The sequence below is a fragment of the Hyperolius riggenbachi genome, chromosome 8 (genome assembly GCF_040937935.1).
Source record: "Hyperolius riggenbachi isolate aHypRig1 chromosome 8, aHypRig1.pri, whole genome shotgun sequence".
NCBI lineage: Eukaryota > Metazoa > Chordata > Amphibia > Anura > Hyperoliidae > Hyperolius > Hyperolius riggenbachi.
The window spans coordinates 213,700,398-213,721,591 of NC_090653.1; the positions used below are offsets into that span (position 1 = coordinate 213,700,398).

Here is a 21,194-nt window from a genome sequence, read left to right on the forward strand (position 1 = left end):
TGGTTTGAGTGTGCTTTGAAATACAAACAAACATTTTTTTTAAATGTTGTCTTGATATACAAGCAAAAAACGTTTTCATGTGTCACATCATTACAACTGAGCTGATGGTTCTTCTCTCCTTGACGCTGCAGGATTTTACTTAAAGGACACCCGAGACGAAAATAAACAAATGAAATAAACAATTGTATTTATCTTCCTTATCTTATATCCCACAGTTTTATTTTATGTTTAAATCTACTTTTTAAGTTGTAACTGTTTTATTGTTTTTGCTCAATGACACATTAGTTGAAGTATGCCACAGCTAAAATCTATGAACTATTGACCCTTTTTATCTCTTTCCTGCTTTCAAAAGCCATTTTCTGCTAGGAAAGTGTTTTATAGTTGGAATTTCTTATCAGTGAGGGTCACACTGTAGTCACTTCCTGTCTGAGTCAGAGCTGAGTCAGCCACTTACATGCCTGATATTTAACTCTTTCAGGCAGAGAAACAAAAAAACGGAACACAACATATTTATTTGTGTGCTAGGCACTGTACATATTCATGTCTATCTCATCATGGCACATGTCACCTTGGGTATCCTTTAACCTCCTTGGCGGTATTGATGAGCTCAGCTCGTCAATGACCGCCGGAGGGCGCCGCTCTGGCCCCGCTGGGCCGATTTTGATATTTTTTTTTTTAAACACGCAGCAAGCACTATGCTTGCTGCGTGTTTCTAACAATTGCCGCCGCTCGCCACCGAGGCGCCGCTACCCGACGTGAAAGAGGGCCCCCCCCGCAGACCCCGTGCGCAGCCTGGCCAATCAGTGCCAGGCAGCGCTGAGGGGTGGATCGGGTCGATGACGTCATCACGATCGACGCCATGGCGACGGTGAAGCCCTAAAGGAAATCCCGTTTAGAACGGGACTTTCGGACAGGCTTGATCGCCGGCGGAAGGGTGTGAGGGAAGGAGCAGGGAGGGGGGAATCATGTAGCTAGCGCTAGGCTAGCTACATGATTTAAAAAAAAAATGTTTTTCTTAAAAAACGCTGCGCAGCCACCCTGGCGAAATAAATAGAACGCCAGGGTGGTTAATCTGAGTGTAGGGACTGTACAAAGTCACATTTCCATGAAATTGTCAAAAGTAATCAACAGCAACTGTCATTGGATAAGTTCCTTGTTAAAGCCACACACAAAAAAAAGGTTGGTGCGAGCCAACAAATAGCAATGATTCTGTTAGTTATAGTAAAATCCTTGTTTACATTTTTATTTTATACAGTACATTCCTTTGTATTAAATATTCTTCTATAACTTTTTGGATTGTAGAACAAATCACTAGAATTTACAATAATTCTTATGGGGAAGTGTGCTTTGATATAAGAGTGCTTTGGATTACAAGCATGTTTCTGAAACAAATTATGCTTGCAAATCGGTGTTCCACTGTATTAGGGCAGGCCTGGGCAAACTATGGCCCGCAGTTGGGATTCGGGCCCCGGCCTCTATGAAGCCAGCCCGGCGATGGAGGGTGGGATTCTGCTCCTCTACTCTTTTCTCTCCCACCATCTGTTCAAAAATATGTGCAGTGCACATACAGAGTAACCAACTTACCCAATCACACTTTCCAGCATCGATCACCATAGCAACAGCATCGTCATGTGACCACCTAATCTCTCCCCGTGCACGCATTTTCCGGGAGGGAGGAAGACAGGCACTGTAGCTGTGGGACGCTTTTAAGAGGAATGCGGCCTGCAGGCAGAAAAGTTTGCCTACTCTGTATTAGGGCATAATAATTAGGGATGGTCAATGGGATGCAAATAGTTCTGAGTTGATGTAGGATCATATACATTTTCTATGCGTATTTATGCAGCTTTGAATGGACCATTCCACCTTAGCCAAAGTTGATTGATTTAATTTCAGTTCAAAAAATAATTAACTCTTAACATTAGGTGTGAAACACAACACATTTCAACATGTCATTAATTAACAAAAAGAAACCTAAAATGGAGAAGCCATGTGTGAAAAACAATGTAAATTCCTGGATTCAATAGCTTGAAATAGTCTCTTTCTGTATGGTTTTATCAGTCTCTCACATCTTTGTGAAGGACGTTTACAGCACTCCTCTTCACTACATGTCTTTAGTTCACTGAGGTTTGTAGGTATTTATTTATGAACAGATCCATGGCATGGTCCCACCACAGTATTTTGGTTGGGTTGAGGTTTTGGCTTTGACTGGGTTATTGCCACACCTTGATTTTTTGCTTATTCCTTTCTGTTTACTTGCTTATGTTCTTAGGGTTGTTGTCCTTCTGCATGTCCCAGTTTCGATCAAGCTTTAGGTGTCACACACATGGACTCACATTTGACTTTAGAATACTTTGGTGTACAGAGGAGTTTGTGGTTGACTCAATGACTGCAAGGTGCCCAGGTCTTGTGGCTGCAAAACAAGCTGAAATCATTACTCCTCCACCTCTGTGCTTGATAGTTGTTAAGAGATGGTTGAGCTGATGTGTTGTGTTGTATTACCCCTGAATATGGAGTTATGCATTATGGCCACTTTGCTCTCATCTGTCAAGAAAGCGTTGTTCCCGAAGTTTTTTTTGTTTTTTGTTTTTAGATGCAAAATTTCAAACCTAAGCTTTGCTGCCATTTTTCTTTTTAGAGTCAAAAGGCTTTCTCCTGTCAACCCTTCCAAACAAGCAATACTTGTTCAGTCATTTCCTATTTGCAATTTCATGTACTAATTGTATTTTCATGAACTTTAAAGGGACACTTAAGCCAAGAATAAAAAAATCAGTTTTACCTGCCTGGGGCTTCTATCAGCCCCCTCCAGCCGTCCCGTGCCCTCACAGTTACTCACAGAGCCTCCAGTCCACCGCCACCAGCTAGTTTTGTCTTCGCTGACAGGGAGTTGGTGGGCTTTCTGCACCTTCGCAGGCCTGGCCATGCGTATCCTTCTTCATGTTCCCATCCTCAATAGCATCCTGGACAGGCGCAGAACTCTGTTGCGGACAGGAATGCAAAGAAAAATACGCGTGGCCAGACTTGTCAGTGAGAAAGAAACTAGCTGGCGGCAGGGGGACCGGAGGTTCCGTGAGTGACTGCGAGGGCACGGGATGGCTGGAGGGGGCTGGTAGAAGCCCCAGGCAGGTTAAACTGATTTTTTTTTATTCCTGGCTTAAGTGTCCCTTTAAATGGAACCTAAACTGTTAAAGAGAACCCGAGGTGGGGATCTTATAACAAAATCTATACACAGAGGCTGGGGCTGGCTATAGTGCCCAGCCTCTGTTGCTATTTGAATCCCCCCTAAGTCCCCCCTGCGCTCCGCTCTCCCCCATAAATAACAGCCGCGCTGGCGACATGCAGCGTGTCGCAGCGGGCTGTATTTACCTCCCTAGTGTCACTCACGCCGCTCCCCCTCCTCCTGCAGAGCGCTGGTCCCCGCCCACGTCCCTTCCCTCGCCACTGATTGGAGGGAAGGGACGCGGGCGGGGACCGCCGCTCTGCAGGAGGCGGGGGGAGCGGCGTGAGTGACATTGCCCCACAGCGTGGCTGTAATTTATGGGCTAGAACGGAGCGCAGGGGGGACTTAGGGGGGATTCAAATAGCAACAGAGGCTGGGCACTATAGCCAGACCCAGCCTCTGTGTATAGATTTCGTTCTAAGATCCCCACCTCGGGTTCTCTTTAAGGATATAGATTTTTCCTATTAAAATAATACCGGTTGCATGACTCTCCTGCTGATCCTGTGTCTCTAATACTTTTAGCCACAGCCGCTGAATAAGCATGCAGATCAGGTGCTCTGACTGATTAGACTGAATTAGCTGCATGCTTGTTTCAGGTGTGTGATTCAGCCACTACTGCCCCAAAGAGATCAGCAATACTGCCAGGCAACTAGTATTGTTTATAAGGAAACATCCATATCCATCTCAGTTAAGGTTCCCTTTAACATTCAACATACTAGCAAAGGTCTGTAGAGTTTCAGATATAGCTCCTGGCAAGTGTGACAACTATCCTGAATTTCTATTTATGAATTATCTTTCTCACTATAGAGTGATTAACTTCAGATTGTTTGGAAATACAGTAGCTTTCTAACCCATTTCAGATTGAGAGGCAGGAACAGTTGTTTCTCCAAGATAATTGCCGATGTCTTTTCTCCTTGGCATTGTGTTAACTCACTCCAGAATGCTCCAGACTGGCAAACTGTAAAAAATCTGCTTTTATAGAGGTGGTCACACTTGCTAATAATGAACTAATGAAGGATATTCGATTAGCTGCATCGGGTTGCCATTTACCATACTTTTGCCAAAATTGCCCATCCTTACTAGCTGCGTAAACACTACTGAATCTCATAAGGCAGACAAGCAGCAAAACTCCGAACAAGAGTTGTGATGATGCGCTCTCTATTAAAACACTAAAAAACTGCCCTGTCACCTAATGGCTTGCTGCACTATAACAAGAGTGTATTACATGTACACGTAACACACAATTAATGCTTATGCAAAGTAGTGCACTTCCACATCTAGATGGACTTGGCAAGGAAAGGCGGGGAGGAGCGCTAGATGCTGTCTGTGGGTCTGGGCAGCTATTCAGCCAGGTGAGCGTTGGTGGCGGCTGGTCCCCCCTCAGTTTGTACTTTGTGCTTGTTACGCTGGGTGGAAGCCCCTGAATTGGTGTTGAAAACAGATTGCACTATGTATTGTCTTTTGATCTCTTACATGTGATTTTCCACAGTGGAGCCACAAGGATAGAAGAATATATTGTTACTCAGAGAATTATATGGACTTTTATTTTGCATAAGTACCAGAATTACTTGCAGTCAATGTTTATTTTGACAACCACAGCCTGATAATGTCTAGGAAAGGTTGCAGGTTGTTTTTCTGTGATCATTCCACTTGTGCATGACTGTAGTATCCAAGTATGAGGAACCCAGTTCAGGGAGCAGGGATTCCACTAGTTGTAATGCAAGAACAGGTTTGCATGGACACTTATTGCATTTTAAATGCTGACTGCTTGCTGATAGGATGCATTGATCATGAAACGGCCGCAGCACGTGGAAAAAGCAGCAAACTGTCAAGTTTTGAAAACATGAACAGGCAAATCACAGACAATGGGAATGCCTATTGAATAACAATGGGTTTACATGTGTGTGCGTTCCCTGCATTGCAGAAAAAACACATGTAAATTGGGCCAGTATAAGCCCTCCCCAACGGGTTGTGAATTTTTTTATTTGTGTTGTAAACAGAACTGGTTGCATTGTCTTTTAAATTAGCAGTGGTTAGTGTTGGGTTGCTTATTAAGCATATATATTTGTGGAATCACCAAATGTTCCTGCTTCATTTTTAAATCCAAATTCATTCTGTGTGATCATTTTACACATTTTGTGGATGGCTGTTATTTAGACAGAAGCTAATATGGTTTAATAGTTATCAGTAATGCAAGTTTATACGGAACAGTCCTGTTTTGCTGAATTTGCCAGTTGTGTTGCTAGGTCTGAGTCCTTGTCCTTTTCTTCCTCTCATTTCCAGTTTACATGTTAGCAAGAGTTAACGAGTCATTAGCTGAGTGCACAAAATGGAGTAGCCATTTTAAAACAGGCCTCCTGGGTGTTGTTTCAATTTACTAGTTTCTCTGCAGGCTGACCCTGTACATTAACTACAACCAATCTGATGCTTCATCCTATTCTGACCTGCTGGTAATAGGAAGGACTTGGAAAGCTAATCTCACTTCAATTTTTGACTGAACCAGATTTGATTGGTAACAGCGTGAGACCATTTCTGCTTAGTGACTGTTGCATTGGGTTTTCTTGTAAAGAAAATGTTTTGCAGTCAGTGCAGGAATCGGGAGTAAGCTTGCAGACAATATAATTTTCCATTGTAATGCAACACAATGTATTTTGTTTGATATTGTTTTTTTTTCAGTCAGGTCTTTATATTGGTATAATTGTATTTTTTTTTATGGGGACACATTCTGGCATATAGTTAAATGTATGATGACCTGCTATAGGATGCCAAATAATTTGAAATGACTGAAATTATTGTGTATACAGGCAGTTCTACACATAAATTCAAAGCCATCAATTATTCAAACACTGCTTTTGAATTACAGCCAAACAGCAGAACAGCACCAGTAAGTTTATGGTAGTCTACACATCTTGTCATAAAAAAATTAAAATGAGCAGTAACAATCACAATTAAATTAAATTCTCTAAATGTTTTTGTTTTATTTAATTTCACCTCTGCGTCAATGTGATTACACAGAAACATCATAGTTTTGTTCAGTATTTCAAGGATCCAGCTGTTACTTTCACTAAGGTTTCATAAGATAATATGCAGATACCGTTGTGCTCATAAGTTTACATACCCTGGCAGAATGTATGATTTCTTCACCATTTTTCATAGAATGCGAATGATAATGCAAAAAACTTTTTTTCACACATGGTTAGTGTTTGGCTGAAGCCATTTATTGACAAACGACTGTTTACTCTTTTTAATTTCATAATCACTACACAAACTACGCAAATGACCCTGATCAAAAGTTTACATACCCTGGTGATTTTGTTTGATACATGCACACAACTTGAGACAAATCCTTGCATCTTTTATCTAGTGGTGCACTGATGTTGTTTGGATTCTAGGTCATGGGGCAAGCAAAAGAAATGTCACAGGATCTGCAGGAAAAGGTAGTTGAACTCCATAAAACAGGAAAGGAATATAAGAAAATATCCAAACAATTTAGAATGTCAACCAGCAGTGTCCAACTATAATTAAGAAGTGGGACTAAACTAACTAAAATTTCAGCCACAACTGCCAGAAAAAAATGTTTGGGATGCAAGGAAAAACCCACAAATAACTTCAGGTGAAATACAGGACTCTGTGAAAAAAAATGTGATGTGGCAGTTTCAAGATACACAATAAGGAGGCACTTGAAGAAAGATGGGATGCATGGTTGAGTTGCCAGAAAAAAGCCATTACTGTGTAAATGTTACAAAGTATCCCGCTTACAATATGCCAAACAGCATAGACATCAAACCTTCTGGCAAAATGTCTTTTGGGCCCTTATGCAATTACATTTTCTCCTGAGTTTTCTCCTCGGAGTTAATTTTCACATTTTCTTTAAAAATAATTTTTCAGCACTTTACAATTGAAAAAAGTACCCAAAAACTAGAGAAAAAGTACTATCAAAATTATTTTAAGTATTTTCGTGCTTTTTGGTAGTTTAAACGGCATTTTATGACAAAGGAGAAAAGTAAGGAGAAAAATTGAATTGCCTTGGAGTGATGAGACTAAAATTTTACTTTTTGGCCACAACCATAAATACAAATATTCAATTGTAATCTGTAGAACAAGGCCACCCCTCTAAATAGCAGGCGAGGATCTAATGAAGATAATAAATATGAGGGTTTAAAGGCGTAGTATTGAAGGTCAGTTATAAAACAAAGCTTTTAATGACCATATTCATAAATAGTCAAATGTGACACAGGACAGTAAAATAAAGTTCCTGGCGTCCCGTTTAGTTCCACATGACATAGCCTAGCTTTCCAGTTTTGTGTTATACAAAAACAAGCCCTAAACAACTGGGTGCTCATTTTCAGGCTACTTCACACACTGATGAATGAACATAGATGTACCAATGTTTTTTTTTCCTATGTAGAACATAATATATAAATTGCCCTCCCATACACAATTATTAGTTTATTAATGAGGAATTGAAGTGGCTTTCCTCCAATCTTTCATAACGCTTGACTGTTCTTTTCTGGTCTGGTTTAGATAAATGGTGGCTGGTACAAACACTCATTGAGGTCTTTTACATCTTAGATACCCTGGCATCTTAAAGGGACTCCGAGCAGTGCAGAAACTATGGAAAGATGCACATCATTTTAAAGCTCTCTTTCTCCTCTTTCCAATGATATATAAACCGCCACCCTGCGCCTTTTAGTTTTCACTATTTTCGCGATTGAATTTGCCGCGGCCGCGATTTCGATCGCGAAAATAGAGAAAACTAAAAGGCGTAGGGCAACGATTTAGGTGTCGTCAGAAAGAGGAGAAAGAGAGCTTTAAAATGATATCCATCAAGCCATAGTTATATTGTATTACACAGGGCGACTTTTTGTCAAAGTCAGCAGCTGCATTCAGCAAAATGGAGCTGCTGACACTGGGGAAAGTGTCGGCCTGTGTAATACAATATAACTATGGCTTGATGGATATCATTTTAAAGCTCTCTTTCTCCTCTTTCTGGCGACACCTAAATCGTTGCCCTACGCCTTTTAGTTTTCTCTATTTTCGCGATCGAAATCGCGGCCGCTGCAATTTCAATCGCGAAAATAGCGAAAACTAAAAGACGTAGGGCGGTGGTTTATATATCATTGGAAAGAGGAGAAAGAGAGGTTTAAAATGATATGCATCTTTCCATAGTTTTTGCACTGCTCGGAGTCCCTTTAAGGTTTTACACTATCTTAACCTGAGGTGGTTTTTGGGGGGTCAGATGGGACACAGAGACATGTTCTCTGACTTCCCCCCAACGCCGCTCTCAGCCCCCCACCGATGCACTATAACCCCCGAGATTGGCGACATTATTTGTCGCCATCTCGGAGGTAAACACAGGGGAGAGGAATTCCCTATTCAGAACGCCCACCCGGGGTGTTCCTGCAGGGTTTCCAGAACTGCCATTGGGCAGCTCTCTCTCCCTGGCCACGCCTCCTGCCGCTCCCCGTCCTCCCTGCACTCTGTGAATGAGAGACAGTCTCTCATTCTAATGTCAGGACCCAGAGGTCACGAAAGTGAAAGTGGGCCAGTGTGGCCAAAAGGAGCGGCGGTTTTTGTGGCTTCCTGATCCGTTCAGCCCCCCTGGATCAGGTAACCAACTTTTTTTTAAATTTTATGAGCCCACCTCGGGCTATCTTTAATGTTTTACACTATTTTTGGGCTTTTCATGTTTATATTCTTGTTTTACCCCACATGAAACGAGGTAGGAGGATTTAAAATGCTGGTGCAGCAGAAAGAGAGTGAGTCTCCTAGCATTGTAAGAAATGTAAGATTGGTGCATATCTTTGCTGGGATTGCTGATATAAGATGGGAAGCTGATAGGCAATCCATATATTAGTGCTGTATTCACTGAGGCCTTAGTTGAAGCTTTTAAAGAAGAACTTCATCGAAAAGATGAAAAAAGTAAATCAATACATTGCAAAGTGAGAAGTTAAAAAATAGAAAAGAGATCAAGAAATGATTGATATTCACCATGTAATTTGTTCATGTTGTTTGTACCACAATGGGCCAGCATGTAATCATCTTTACTACTGACAGACATGAAAAAAAATAACAAATGGCACCAACTGCCATTATTTATAACCACACTTTCTAATTATGCGATAGGCTCAACTTTTTTTTTTTATATATAGACATACATATGCACAGAGGGAGATACTGGTTGCTTGGCAGTTGGAAACAGCTGTTATTTCCCACAATGCAACAAAGCTCTCAGACAGGAAACTCTCAGGACCTAGGTCCTGACATCACACTTTAGGAGAAGTTTCACCACAATATCCCATACAGATCCCCCCCCCCGATCATCTATTCGAGAAAAGTTAAAGATTTCTTGTAGGAAAAGGGGTATAAGCTACTGATTGGGATGTAGTTCAATACTTGATTTCAGTTCCTCTTTAAATTAAAATGAAAGGAAATGAAAGCTCTGTGGTGGCTTTGCAAGTATGTATACCTATATATATGTATATGTATACAAATATGTATATATGTAGGTAGTCTACATTTACTCTTATTCTTGTATTTGTGAATATGACATCCTAAATTTGAGAGGTAGGGGTGATACCTGTGGCTCTAAGAACCCACATCACCTGAGGATGATTGGAGGGACCAGGAGCCTAGTGGTGCAATATTGTCTTATATTGTGGAGATAATAATTTTTTAGTATATCTATACCCACAATGGTGAGTTGCAAAGTATTTACTACAACCTTCAGATCTAATGCCATTCGTCATCTAATGCTCTGGTTTTATTTTCCCAATATCTCATGAAGAGGTCCTATTGGTGCAGTGGGTAACAGAAGAATCCTATGGGAACATATATGGATGGTATCAAGTCTCTCATCAAGGGCTTATCCATAATAATAGGCTCAAATGTTTCCAAGCATACAAATAACTATGCTGTGTTGACTTTTGTTTCTACTGAAAGAGTTAAACATCATTTATGCAAGTGACAGTTTCTGTCGGAGTCAAGACCGGGTCGGACTATATCGTAACCTTCACTGATAAGGAATTACAGCCATAAAACACTTTCCTGGCATTAAATGTTTTTTGAGAGCAGGAAATAAGATAAAAAAGATCAATAGTTCATAGATTTTAGCTCTGGCATACTACATTGAATGTGTCATTAAACAGAGACAATAAAACAGAAAAAAAACAAAAACTAAAAAGTAGATTTAAATACAAAATAAAACTGTGGGATATCTAAAACAAAGTCATTTTAGGAGAAGGATGATAAATACAATACAAACGCATCAGTTTATTTTCACCTTGTGTTTCCTTTAAGGGATTTTTGAAGTCGGGGAGGCGGTAGGGGATTGCTTATGTAATAGCTGGCTTAAGAATAACAGAATCTATGTTTTTTGTTTTTATTACATTGAAAATGCATCTGATGTACGTGATCCATGGATTGAGAAGAAAAATGCAAAACGTTCTCTAAAAAATTATTTATCTATGTGTTTTTCACTGAAGGAAATTGTGTTGCTCCAAAGCACCTGTCATATTTTTGTGACAAACTGTTGAGACAGGTGAAAGTTTGAGTCTGACTGGTGACTTGAGGAAATATGGTCAATTCTCATTTGAAACACAGACACTTCAAATGCATTGAGCCTTGAGATGCTTTGTGTCATTTCCAGCAGTGCCATCATCTGCTACAGTATGAGATTATACTGCTTGAGTCTGCAAAGTGAAGTTTTAGGTGTTACAAAGATTTACTCTTATGTTTTAACCCTTATTTTTTTTTACCTGAATGTTAAAATGTTTTTCACAATTTTTATTTCTCTGCCTCCCCCAGCCTGTGAAAGGTCTAATTAAAGAACCCAACCTAGGGTGAAACCTAAGGAAACTAAGATCTCCTGTGCTGTCTTATGACCAGTTTTATGACTGGAATGTGGTAATAGAACAGTGATTTGGTACTCCTCCCAGGCTAGCCTTCCTTAGCCACCTACAAACCTTAGACCTCTTTCATATGGGAGGCTGAACTTCACCCTCCCGGGTGCCAGCCACAAGCCCCTTTCATCTGCCATTTTATGCAGCCCTATGACAGCATTTGTAACCCCACGTGTGCCATTTGAAACACAGTAATGTTACCCAGCGGCAAAAAAAAATAGCAAAATGTTGCGTCTGAGTGCAACTGCAGTCAATTGTGACTCAGTGTGGTGGTCACCATAGCTCCCAACAGTCCTGGGACAATTCTGAATTCAGCCCCCCTGTTCCACTTCCTCCTCCGTCCCAGGCATTGCATCTCCCCCTCCTCAGTCTGCAGCACTGTACACCTGATTGTTTGAGGACCAAGTGCCCAGCCATCCTACTTATTATGTGCCCGCCCACATTCTCCTCCTGATCTTGACCCCACCACCAGTTCTGCAAGTTGCTCTGTGTCTAGCATTAGGTAAGCACAGTCACCTCCTCAGCTACTCTCTGTGCATAAGCAGAAAGGGGGGTTGCTCGCAGCCACTCTTAGTGCTGCCTTTGTTACCCGGGTGCCGTTCAGTGTAGTACCACATACTGTCTGGCAGCCAGCGAGAGGCTACAGGGCTCTATACTGTGCAGCACTCAGGCGATACAGGTGACTGCAATCTTCTTTCCTGCCACCCACAAACACAGAAGAGTGAGTGTTTCTGCTGGACATGGGTGGGGTGAGGTAAATCAGTTAAAGAGGACCTCCAGAGTAAATCCTAAAATCCGTCAGCCTGCAAGTAAAACAAAGTTATATTTACTTAAGAAGCCTTGTCCCACGGTGGCGTCCCAAAGTCCCTGCATCACCCGACTTCTGGCACCTGACCCCGCCTTCTCCCTCTCCCTGGAGAAAACGTCCAAGCTATTTACTGTAGTAAATAACTTGGAGGTTTTCTCTGCAGAGAGAGAGGAGGTGGGGCCAGGCGCCAAAAGTCAAGTGATGCAGGGACTTTGGGACGGCACCGCGGGACAGGGCTCCTTGGGTAAATATAACCTTGTTTTACTTGCAGGCTGCCGGATTCTAGGATTCACTCTGGAAGTCCTCTTTAAAGTACAATGACTAAAACAGGCTGTTACTGTAGAGGATATCTAGTGTGAGTACTGGGGTTAGGGAAACAGAATGCAAGAGTGAGTGTCATGGAGAAGAGGTACAGGAAAGTACAATATTGTGGTGTGTGATGTTTTTGGGAGGGAAGGAGGATAATAGGCGCTAGCATCTATCTAACTACCAATTGTTGCTTAGCACCCACTGGAATGTAGCATGGACTGCAGCGTAGCACACATCTGCACTGCAAATCGGCACCCCCTGCGACTGAGCATACACTTCAAATTGCAACTGTAAACTTCATCCCCGTCCGCTAAATTGATGTACTGCTTATTTTAATTATGAAGATGTACCTTTTGTTTAATTCTTCATTTTATATATATGTTTTGGGGTGTGATGGGGGCAGGGGCTCTTACGTGTCCCTCTTTCTTATCTCTAACACCACCCATGCCAAACACTAGCAGGTGCACGGGAGCAACTGACAGGCAGTGAATTCCCGCCTTCAGCCTCCACTGTGAAAAAGGTGGTTAGTCATGTAGGCATGGTCTGATGGCTGCCAGAAGTGCTCATTCACTGACTCTGCTGTGAATAGACACACTCACCTCTCAGTGATTTCCTAGCTGGAGGATTGTAATTGCTACTGCATACTGTTGAATGATTCCGTTACTCCAAATCTCTGCTTCCCTCTCACAGAGCGGGTAGAACTCTGCCAGGTTATATAATCTTTGGCTGACAGAATGCACTAGAGCTGCCAGCTCCAAAGGAGTATAGGTTTACTTTATCTGCTGTGCGAGAAGTTAAAATATACATAGCAAGGTAGGATATGATAATGATCTGACCCCAAAAAGTGAAAGCGCAACAGAACATTCTATAGAAGTTTGCAATAACAATGAAATATTTGAGATATATATTAATTCACTTTTAAAGTGTAAAATATTACTGTTGGTGGTGCATAGCTTTTGGACAGGAGTGAAGTACAACCAAGCAACCGACCGCTGCAGGACGGTAACGCGAAAAAGGATACGCGTGGCCAGGGCTGTGCAGGAACAGTTGCCGTTGACTTGTCAGTCAGCGGTAACGAAACTGCACCGCGGCAGGGGAACGGAGGATCATAGAGGACCGGCGCGGGACAGGAAGGTTGCAGGGGGCTTGGGGAAGCCCCACGTAAGTGAAACTGTTTGTTTTTAATTAATCTTCAGTTCCACGTTAACTTACTAACAAATTAAACGTATAATCTCAAGGAACCTGTTTGTATGTAGGGAAATGCCTGCAAGTGGAACCTTCCATATAATATTACAGTGACAGTGGCATTTTGCTTAACATTTTAGTAAGAGGGCTTTTTGGTCCTTTGTATCCCCTTACACGCTCCAATGAGTTCTGGTTCACCATGAGCTTGCTGGGTAGTCTGTAACGTTGAGCAATTGTAAAATTCACTTTTAAAATGTAAACATTTACATATTTTCTAACTGATAAAACCCTTTAGAGTTTAGACTATACCCTGTCATGTTGGGCAGCAGCTGTTGCTAATACAGAGGTTTTAGCCAGGGATGGGGCTGCAAGTCAGAATTCCCTGGTGGTCAGGTGACACTGCATTTCCTTGCATGCCAAGGCTCTGCTACATACTTCCACACCGTGGGCCATATGCAATTCAATTTTTCTCCTGGGTTTTTCTCCTAAGAGATCATTTTTCATCTTCGATTTGAAATCATTTTCAGAACTTTTCAACTAAAGAAGTACCCAAAAGATGGTGAAAAAGTACTATTAAAATTAATTTATTTGCTTGCTTCCCAGTGGCTTAAAAGGCATTTTATTGAAAAGTTCAAAAATATCACCTGGGAGAAAACTTAGGAGAAAACATTAATTGCATATGGGTCCGTGTGAGCTAAGATGTTCCCAGATTATTATTATTGTGATGGAGGCTGCATTGGGATCCATTTAGACCAAGCAACACAAATACAAAATGCATGTCCGTTTGTTTCATGCACAAAGAGTAACATAAACAGTTTTCTTAGTTTCTTATGAGTACATTCTCAAGCTTGGAATAATAGATTCTATGATCTCATAGTAGAGTAGGTTACAGGCCCTGTTACGCATAGGAATAGCTAACTTCAAATGAATTTGTTCAGTGACGTAGCATTCTGATGGTTTTATCTCTCTGCTTATTTGAAGCCATAAGTCATGATGTGTAATAACCAATTACACCCATCAAAAATATGACTGGCATAAAAGAGTTATCCACTTTTCAAATTTAAATCTCATTGACTGCTGGAGCTCAAAATGACCACAATCTATAATTTTCAGTTTACAGATGAAACTCTGAGGTTTACCGGAAATTTCATAGCAGTTTGGTACATTTGGTCTACTGTGGAATCTTATTGGAAGCAATGGGTTTTAGAGCTGCCTGTATTGCACTGAAAGAAACCCAACTGTTTAAAGGAAACCTGTAATTATTATTTAAAGCACATTAGATACTCAGGGTCCTTTTAGGCCCGGTTCACATCTGCGTTTTGAGCCAAACGGATTCGGTGAGCGGATCCGGTGTCTGCTTCACCGGATCCGGATTGCTCGTCCGTGGCCCTGATTAAGTGTAAAAGGTCCCTCACCTATTTAGAGGGAAGCCTCTGGGTGGTCCAGAGGATTCCCAATCCATTTTGAAGCCCACCACAGCTGTGCAGGGTCCTTTCCAACATACCCTGCAAACGACTGCCAGATATGTTTCCATGGCTGCGCTCTCCTCTGTTTACAAGCATGGTCATACCAGCGCATGCGTAGTACAGATACACAGAGAGGAGTGTGGTCATGAGCAACAAGAGGATCCCGGCCTGTGAGGTCGAAGCGTCTGGAGCCCTAGCACTTAAGCTTGTGGTTGAGCTCAATAGAGCATGTGCCTTTGGAGCATTAGTGTTCCTAACATGTAAAGTTTAACGATATGGAAAAGGATCTCATACTTGTTCCTTTTATTGTTCTGAGCTGTGTATACATTTTGAAACCACATCAGGTCATGTGAAAAAAAAAAATCATGCTGGATATCTATACTGCTATGAACAGGGTAATGTGTTAGGAAAAAGAGAAAGCAAGAAGGAAAAAATGATGCGACCGCTTAATCAAATTTGCCAGTATTGCAGCATCAAAATCATACTCAGTAGTTTGAATGCTTGTATACATATCTGACAATATCTGGGCATGTTACTAACTAATGCTGGGTACGCACTATGAGATTTTCTGCCCGATTTACTGTCAGATCGATTATTTCCAACAAGTCCGATTTCCTTTCCGATCCATTAACGAGCATTTTCAGATAGATTCCCGTTAACGTTAATAGAAAATCAATCGGAAAATGCGCAGAAATCGATCGGAAAGCAAATTGGACATGTTGGAAATAATCGATCTGACAGTAAATCGGCCAGAAAATCTCATAGTGTGTACCCAGCATATGGATGGTCAAGGAGATGGAAATAGTTCTGAGTTAGTGCAGGATTATGCAAATTTATTTAGCTTGAAAATGAATCAATCAAATTCCACATTGGTGGGAATTTGCATAGACCTGCATAAATTCAGGACTATTTGCATTTCATTTACTATCCCTACTCCTAAAGAGACAATGGGCCTGATTCTATTCACATTTTCTCCTACGTTTTCTCCTAGGAGATAATTTTCGTCTTCTGTTAAAAATAACTTTTCAGCTCTCTGGAACTGAAAAAGTATTAAAATGTAGTCGAAATAGTACTGTTCATTTTTTTCTGAGTATTTTCTTGCTTGCTGGTAGCTTAAAAGGTATTTTATTGATAGGAGGTAAAATATTACCTAGGAGAAAAAGTAGGAGAAAAAGTGAATGGAATCAGGCCCAATGGATGGTGTCTGGGTTTTTTTATTTCAGATCTGCACTATGGCCTCACTGAGCTCCTTGACCATCTGATGTTCTGCCTGGTGGCGTTGGATGAACTGAGACATAGGCCTCAATTCACTAAGCTTAACTCCTGTCTTTAATAACTCTTCTGAGGTGTTTTACAGTTATCACCATGGTGATATAATTGTGATAACTGTAAAACAGCTCAGAAGAGTTATTAAAGACAGGAGTTAAGCTTAGTGAATTGAGGCCATTATCTCCTAGAAGTGTTTTGTTGATTTATTGTTGGGGACAATCAATCAGTGGTATCAGCTTCTTTATCCTCTAGGTACTGCCTGCATACTTTTACCACATGAGACCGAGCATTGATGTGCACCTGGAGGAACCCAGAACCCACTGCACTGGTGTAGGGTTTTCTTGCAGTGGGTCCAAGGATCTTATCCCCATACCTTATGACAGTCAAGGTGCCATCATCTAGCTTGTAGACCAGACCATGCCTCCCCAGACCATTACTGACTAACCACCCAATTGATAATAGTGAAAGATGTTACAGACAGGCTAATGTTCTCCATAGCTTCTCCAGATCCTTTCATGTATATCATGTGCTCAGGGAAAACCTTCTCTCCTCATCTGTAAAAAGCACAGGGTGCCAGCGGTGAATCTGGCAATTCTAGTATTCTATGGCAAATCTGAATTGAGCTCCACAGTGCTGGGCAGTGAGCTCAGGCCACACTAAAAGACATGGACCCTCAGGCCACCCTCATGAAGTCTGTTTCTGATTGTTGGGTGAGAGACATTCACACCAGTGGCCTGCTAGAGGTCATTTTGTAGGGCTCTGGCTGGCAGTACTTATCCTATACCACCTTGTCCAAAGCAGCAGATACCAATCTTGCTGATGGATTAAAATCCTTCTGTGGCCCTGTCTAGCTCTTTTAGATTAACTGTCACTTTCCTGGAATCTCCTCCATGTCCTTGAGACTGTGCTGGGAGACACAACAAACATTCTGGCAATGGCATGTATTACTGTGCCATACTAGAGAAGTTGGACTACCTGTGCCGCCACTGTAAGGTCCAGGTATTGCCTCATGCTGCCTGCAGTGACACTTATTGTAGCCGAAACTAATGAAAAAAAAAAGATGATGGAGAAATGATGATGACCTTGAACTATAAAACTATTCCTTGTTTTGTGCTAATTTCATTGTTTCCCCTCTAGTGCACCTGTTGATATTTTTGTTAACACCAAAGCAGCTGAAACTGTTTAACAACCCGCTCTGCTACTTAACTGACCGGGTAGATATCCCAAATGTTTTGTTGATAAAAAGTGCTTCAATTTTTTTGAGCAGTTTTTTAATTTTTTTATAGGAATGTATTCTTTGCAGTGTTGTTTTATAATTACCTAACCCTTTTTAGGGGCTGTGTGCTTTTGCTTTCAAAGGGGTGATGAAAAGGCCAGTTTAAAATGCTTCCGTATTGTTGTGCGTGTGACATGACGGCAACAGATTGGCATTCCTGACACAAAATCCTTTATATTGTTTGTGAAGAGCCTGGAGCCAATGTTTTGTTTCTGCTGCAGAAGAGTCTCTTGTTGTAGCAAGAAAGGAGTAGCCACTGTAGGCATGTTGTTCACCAATGTTCACTGTATTCCTTTCTCTTGGGTTTGCATATAGATGATTATTTTCCTTTGCCTGTGTGATTTGAGCTACATTTACAAATATATCCAGAAGGCACACACAGAAGTGCCTTTCATCCCTGTGACAGTGTTACAAAGATGCATTCTTCCAGGCTGAGCAAACTGGAGTTGATTGCCCATGTATGTGTTATTTTATGTAATAGTGCTGCTTTGAGATTCCCGTTGTCCAGGGGAGAATGAGGTAAATGTAAGGATCACGAAACATTTCATTTTTAAACACTCCCACATTAGTTATATGGGTTATTTATTTCAATTTCTAGCATGGTCCTTGCTAACTATCCATATGTCACTGTATACTGTGTGCATTAGTCCCTGCATTGATGCTGATGGACGTATGTAACTAAACTGCTCAAAATAAAAGGGAACACTTAAACAACAAAATGTAACTCCAAGTCAATCACAGTACTGTGAAATCAAACTTTTCCACTGAGGTAGCAACACTGATTGACAATCAATTTCACATGCTGTTGTGCAAATGGAATAGGCAACAGGTGGAAAGTATAGGCAATTAAAAAGACATCCCCAATAAAGGAGTGGTTCTATCTGTTTTGGTCACTTTTGAATGCTGACGGTGCTTTCACTCTAGTGGTAGCATGAGACGGAGTCTACCACCCACACAAGTGGCTCAGGTAGTACAGCTCATCCAGGATGGCACATCAATGCAAGCTGTGGCAAGAAGGCTTGTTGTGTCTGTCGGTGTAGTGTCCAGAGCATGAAGGTGCTACCTGGATACCGACCAGTACATCAGGAGACATGGATGAGGCCGTAGGAGGGCAACAACCCAGCAGCAGAACCGCTACTTTCACCATGTGCAAGGAAGAACTGGAGGAGCTCTGCCAGAGCCCTGCAAAATGACCACCAGCGGGCAACAAATATGCATGTGTCTGCTCAAACGGTCAGAAAGAGACTCCATGAGGGTGGTATGAGGGCCCAACATCCACAGGTGGGGGTTGTGCTTACAGGCAGCCGAACACCGTGCAGGACGTTTGCCATTGAATACCAAGATTGACAAATTTGCCACTGCTGCCCTGTGCTCTTCACGGATGAAAGCAGGATCACACTGAGCACTTGACAGAGTCTGGAGACACTGTGGAGAACGTTCTGCTGCCTGCAACGTCCTCCAGCATGACCGGTTTGGCAGTGGGTTAGCAATGATGTGGGGTAGCATTTCTTTGGGAGGCTGCACAGCCCTCCATGTGCTAGCCGGAGGTAGGCTGACTGCCATTAGGTACCAAGGTGAGATCCTCAGACCACTTGTGAGACCATATGCTGGTGCAGTCTCCTGTGGCTGGAGTGTGTCAGCAGTTCCTGCAAGACGAAGGAATTGATGCTATGGACAGGCCTGCCCGTTCCCCAGACCTAAATCCAACTGGGCACATCTGGGACATCATGTCTCGCTCCATCCACCCCGCAGATTGTCCAGGAGTTGGTGGATGCTTTAGTCCAGGTCTGGGAGGGGATCCCTCAGGAGACCATCCGTCACCTCATCAGGAGCATGCCCAGGCATTGTAGGGAGGTTATACAGGCAAGTGGAGGCCACACACACTACTGATCCTCATTTTGTCTTATTTTAAAGGACACCAGAGCCAAAGTATATAGTAGGAAGGGGGGGGGGGGGAGCTAGCACGTATGGTGAGCCGTCCTGATGCCCACATTTCTTCTTTCTGCCCCTCCCATCCACCTAATTGCCCTCCAGCACCCTCTTCCGGGTCGCCGGAGTTGGGCATCACTGCGCCAGCCCGGCTGCCCACATCCTACAGCGAGCTACAGCGTGGGTGGGAGCGCCCTGTGTATGACTTCAGGATTACGTCACGCACATGGGCAGAGTGCTCCCGGCCGCGCTCTGTAGGACGCATGTAGCTGGGCCAGCGCAGGCACAGCGATGCTCGACTCCGGCGACCCGGAAGAGTGTGCCGGTGGGCAATTAGGAGGATCAGAGGGGAAGAAAGAACAGGGGGAGCGGTGGGCATCAGGACGGCTCACCATACATGCAAGCCCCCTCCCTGCTTCTACTATATACTTCGGCTCTGGTATCCTTTAACCACTTGATGACCCACCCTTTACCCTCCCTTAAGGACCAACGCTGTTTTTAGTGATCTGTGCTGGGTGGGCTCTGCAGCCCCCAGCACAGATCAGGGTGCAGGCAGAGCGACCAGATCGCCCCCTTCCCCCCATTATGGGGATGATGTGCAGGGGGGGTCTGATCGCTCCTGCCTGCCTGAGGTTTGCGGGGGGGCACCTCAAAGCCCCTCTCCGCAGCGAAATTCCCCCCTCCCTCTCCTACCTTTCCCCCCTGGTGATCCGGGCTGTACAGGATACTATCCGTCCTGTGCAGCCAGTGACAGGCTGTCCCCTGTCACATGGCGACGATCCCCGGCCGCTGATTGGCCGGGGATCGCCGATCTGCCTTACGGCGCTGCTGCGGTACAATGTAAACAAAGGAGACATATGTTTCCTACATTTACATTTAGTCTGCGAGCCGCAATCAGCGACTCGCAGGCTATTCACGGAGACCTGCTCCGTGATCTAACAGGAAACGGCCGCTCGCGCGAGCGGCCTTTCCTGATTAATTAGGGAGGCACCTGGCGACGCAGATGTGCATCGCTGGTCCTGCAGCTACCACTTTGCCGCCGCACAATATGAGTGTGCGGTCGGCAAGTGGTTAAGGACATTACATCAAAGTTGGATCAGCCTGTAATGTTTTTTTCCACTTTAATTTTGATTGTGACTACAAATCCAGACCTTCATGGGTTGACAAATGTGATTTCCATTATTCATTTTTGTGTGATTTAAAGGACAGGTCCGAGGCAAAAAACAAAACAAGATCTACTTACCTGGGGCTTCCTCCAGCCCCTGGCAAACCTATCTGTCCTTTGCTGCAGCTCTGCTCTGCTCCCCTCTAAGTGCCGACCTCGCCAGGTCGGCATGTTCTGCGCCTGCGTGAGCACTCTCATGTAGCCTAAATCTTTCGCAGAACGCTCCAGGCCACGTGAGCACGATCGCGAGCAGCATGGCCGTGGGCTCGCGTAGGCACAATAGCTGCCGGCCAGGCAAGGTTGGCATTTGCAACGGAGAAAGGCTGGGAGTGGAGCTGCGGTGAGCGGCAGATAGGCAGCCCAGATGTGTCCTTTAAAGGATACCCGAACTGACATGTGACATGATGAGATAGACATATGTGTGTGTACAGTGCCTAGCACACAAATAACTATGCTGCGTTCCTTTTTTTCTTTCTCTGCCTGAAAGAGTTAAATATCAGGTATGTAAGTGGCTGACTCAGTCCTGACTCAGACAGGAAGTGACTACAGTGTGTCCCTCACGTACACATGTCTATCTCATCATGTCACATGTCACTTCGGCCCGGTTCACATTAGCGTTGTTTTACAAAACGGATCAGGCCAGCTGGATCCGGTAAAAACGGTTCGTTT

At 43.1% G+C, this 21,194-nt stretch overlaps 1 protein-coding gene across 4 annotated transcripts in view; it reads left to right on the forward strand.

Moving 5' to 3' along the window:
• STRBP (spermatid perinuclear RNA binding protein) overlaps positions 1–21,194 on the forward strand; it is a 278,568-nt gene that overhangs the window by 19,290 nt on the left and 238,084 nt on the right. The gene's annotated exons all lie outside the window — the stretch shown is intronic.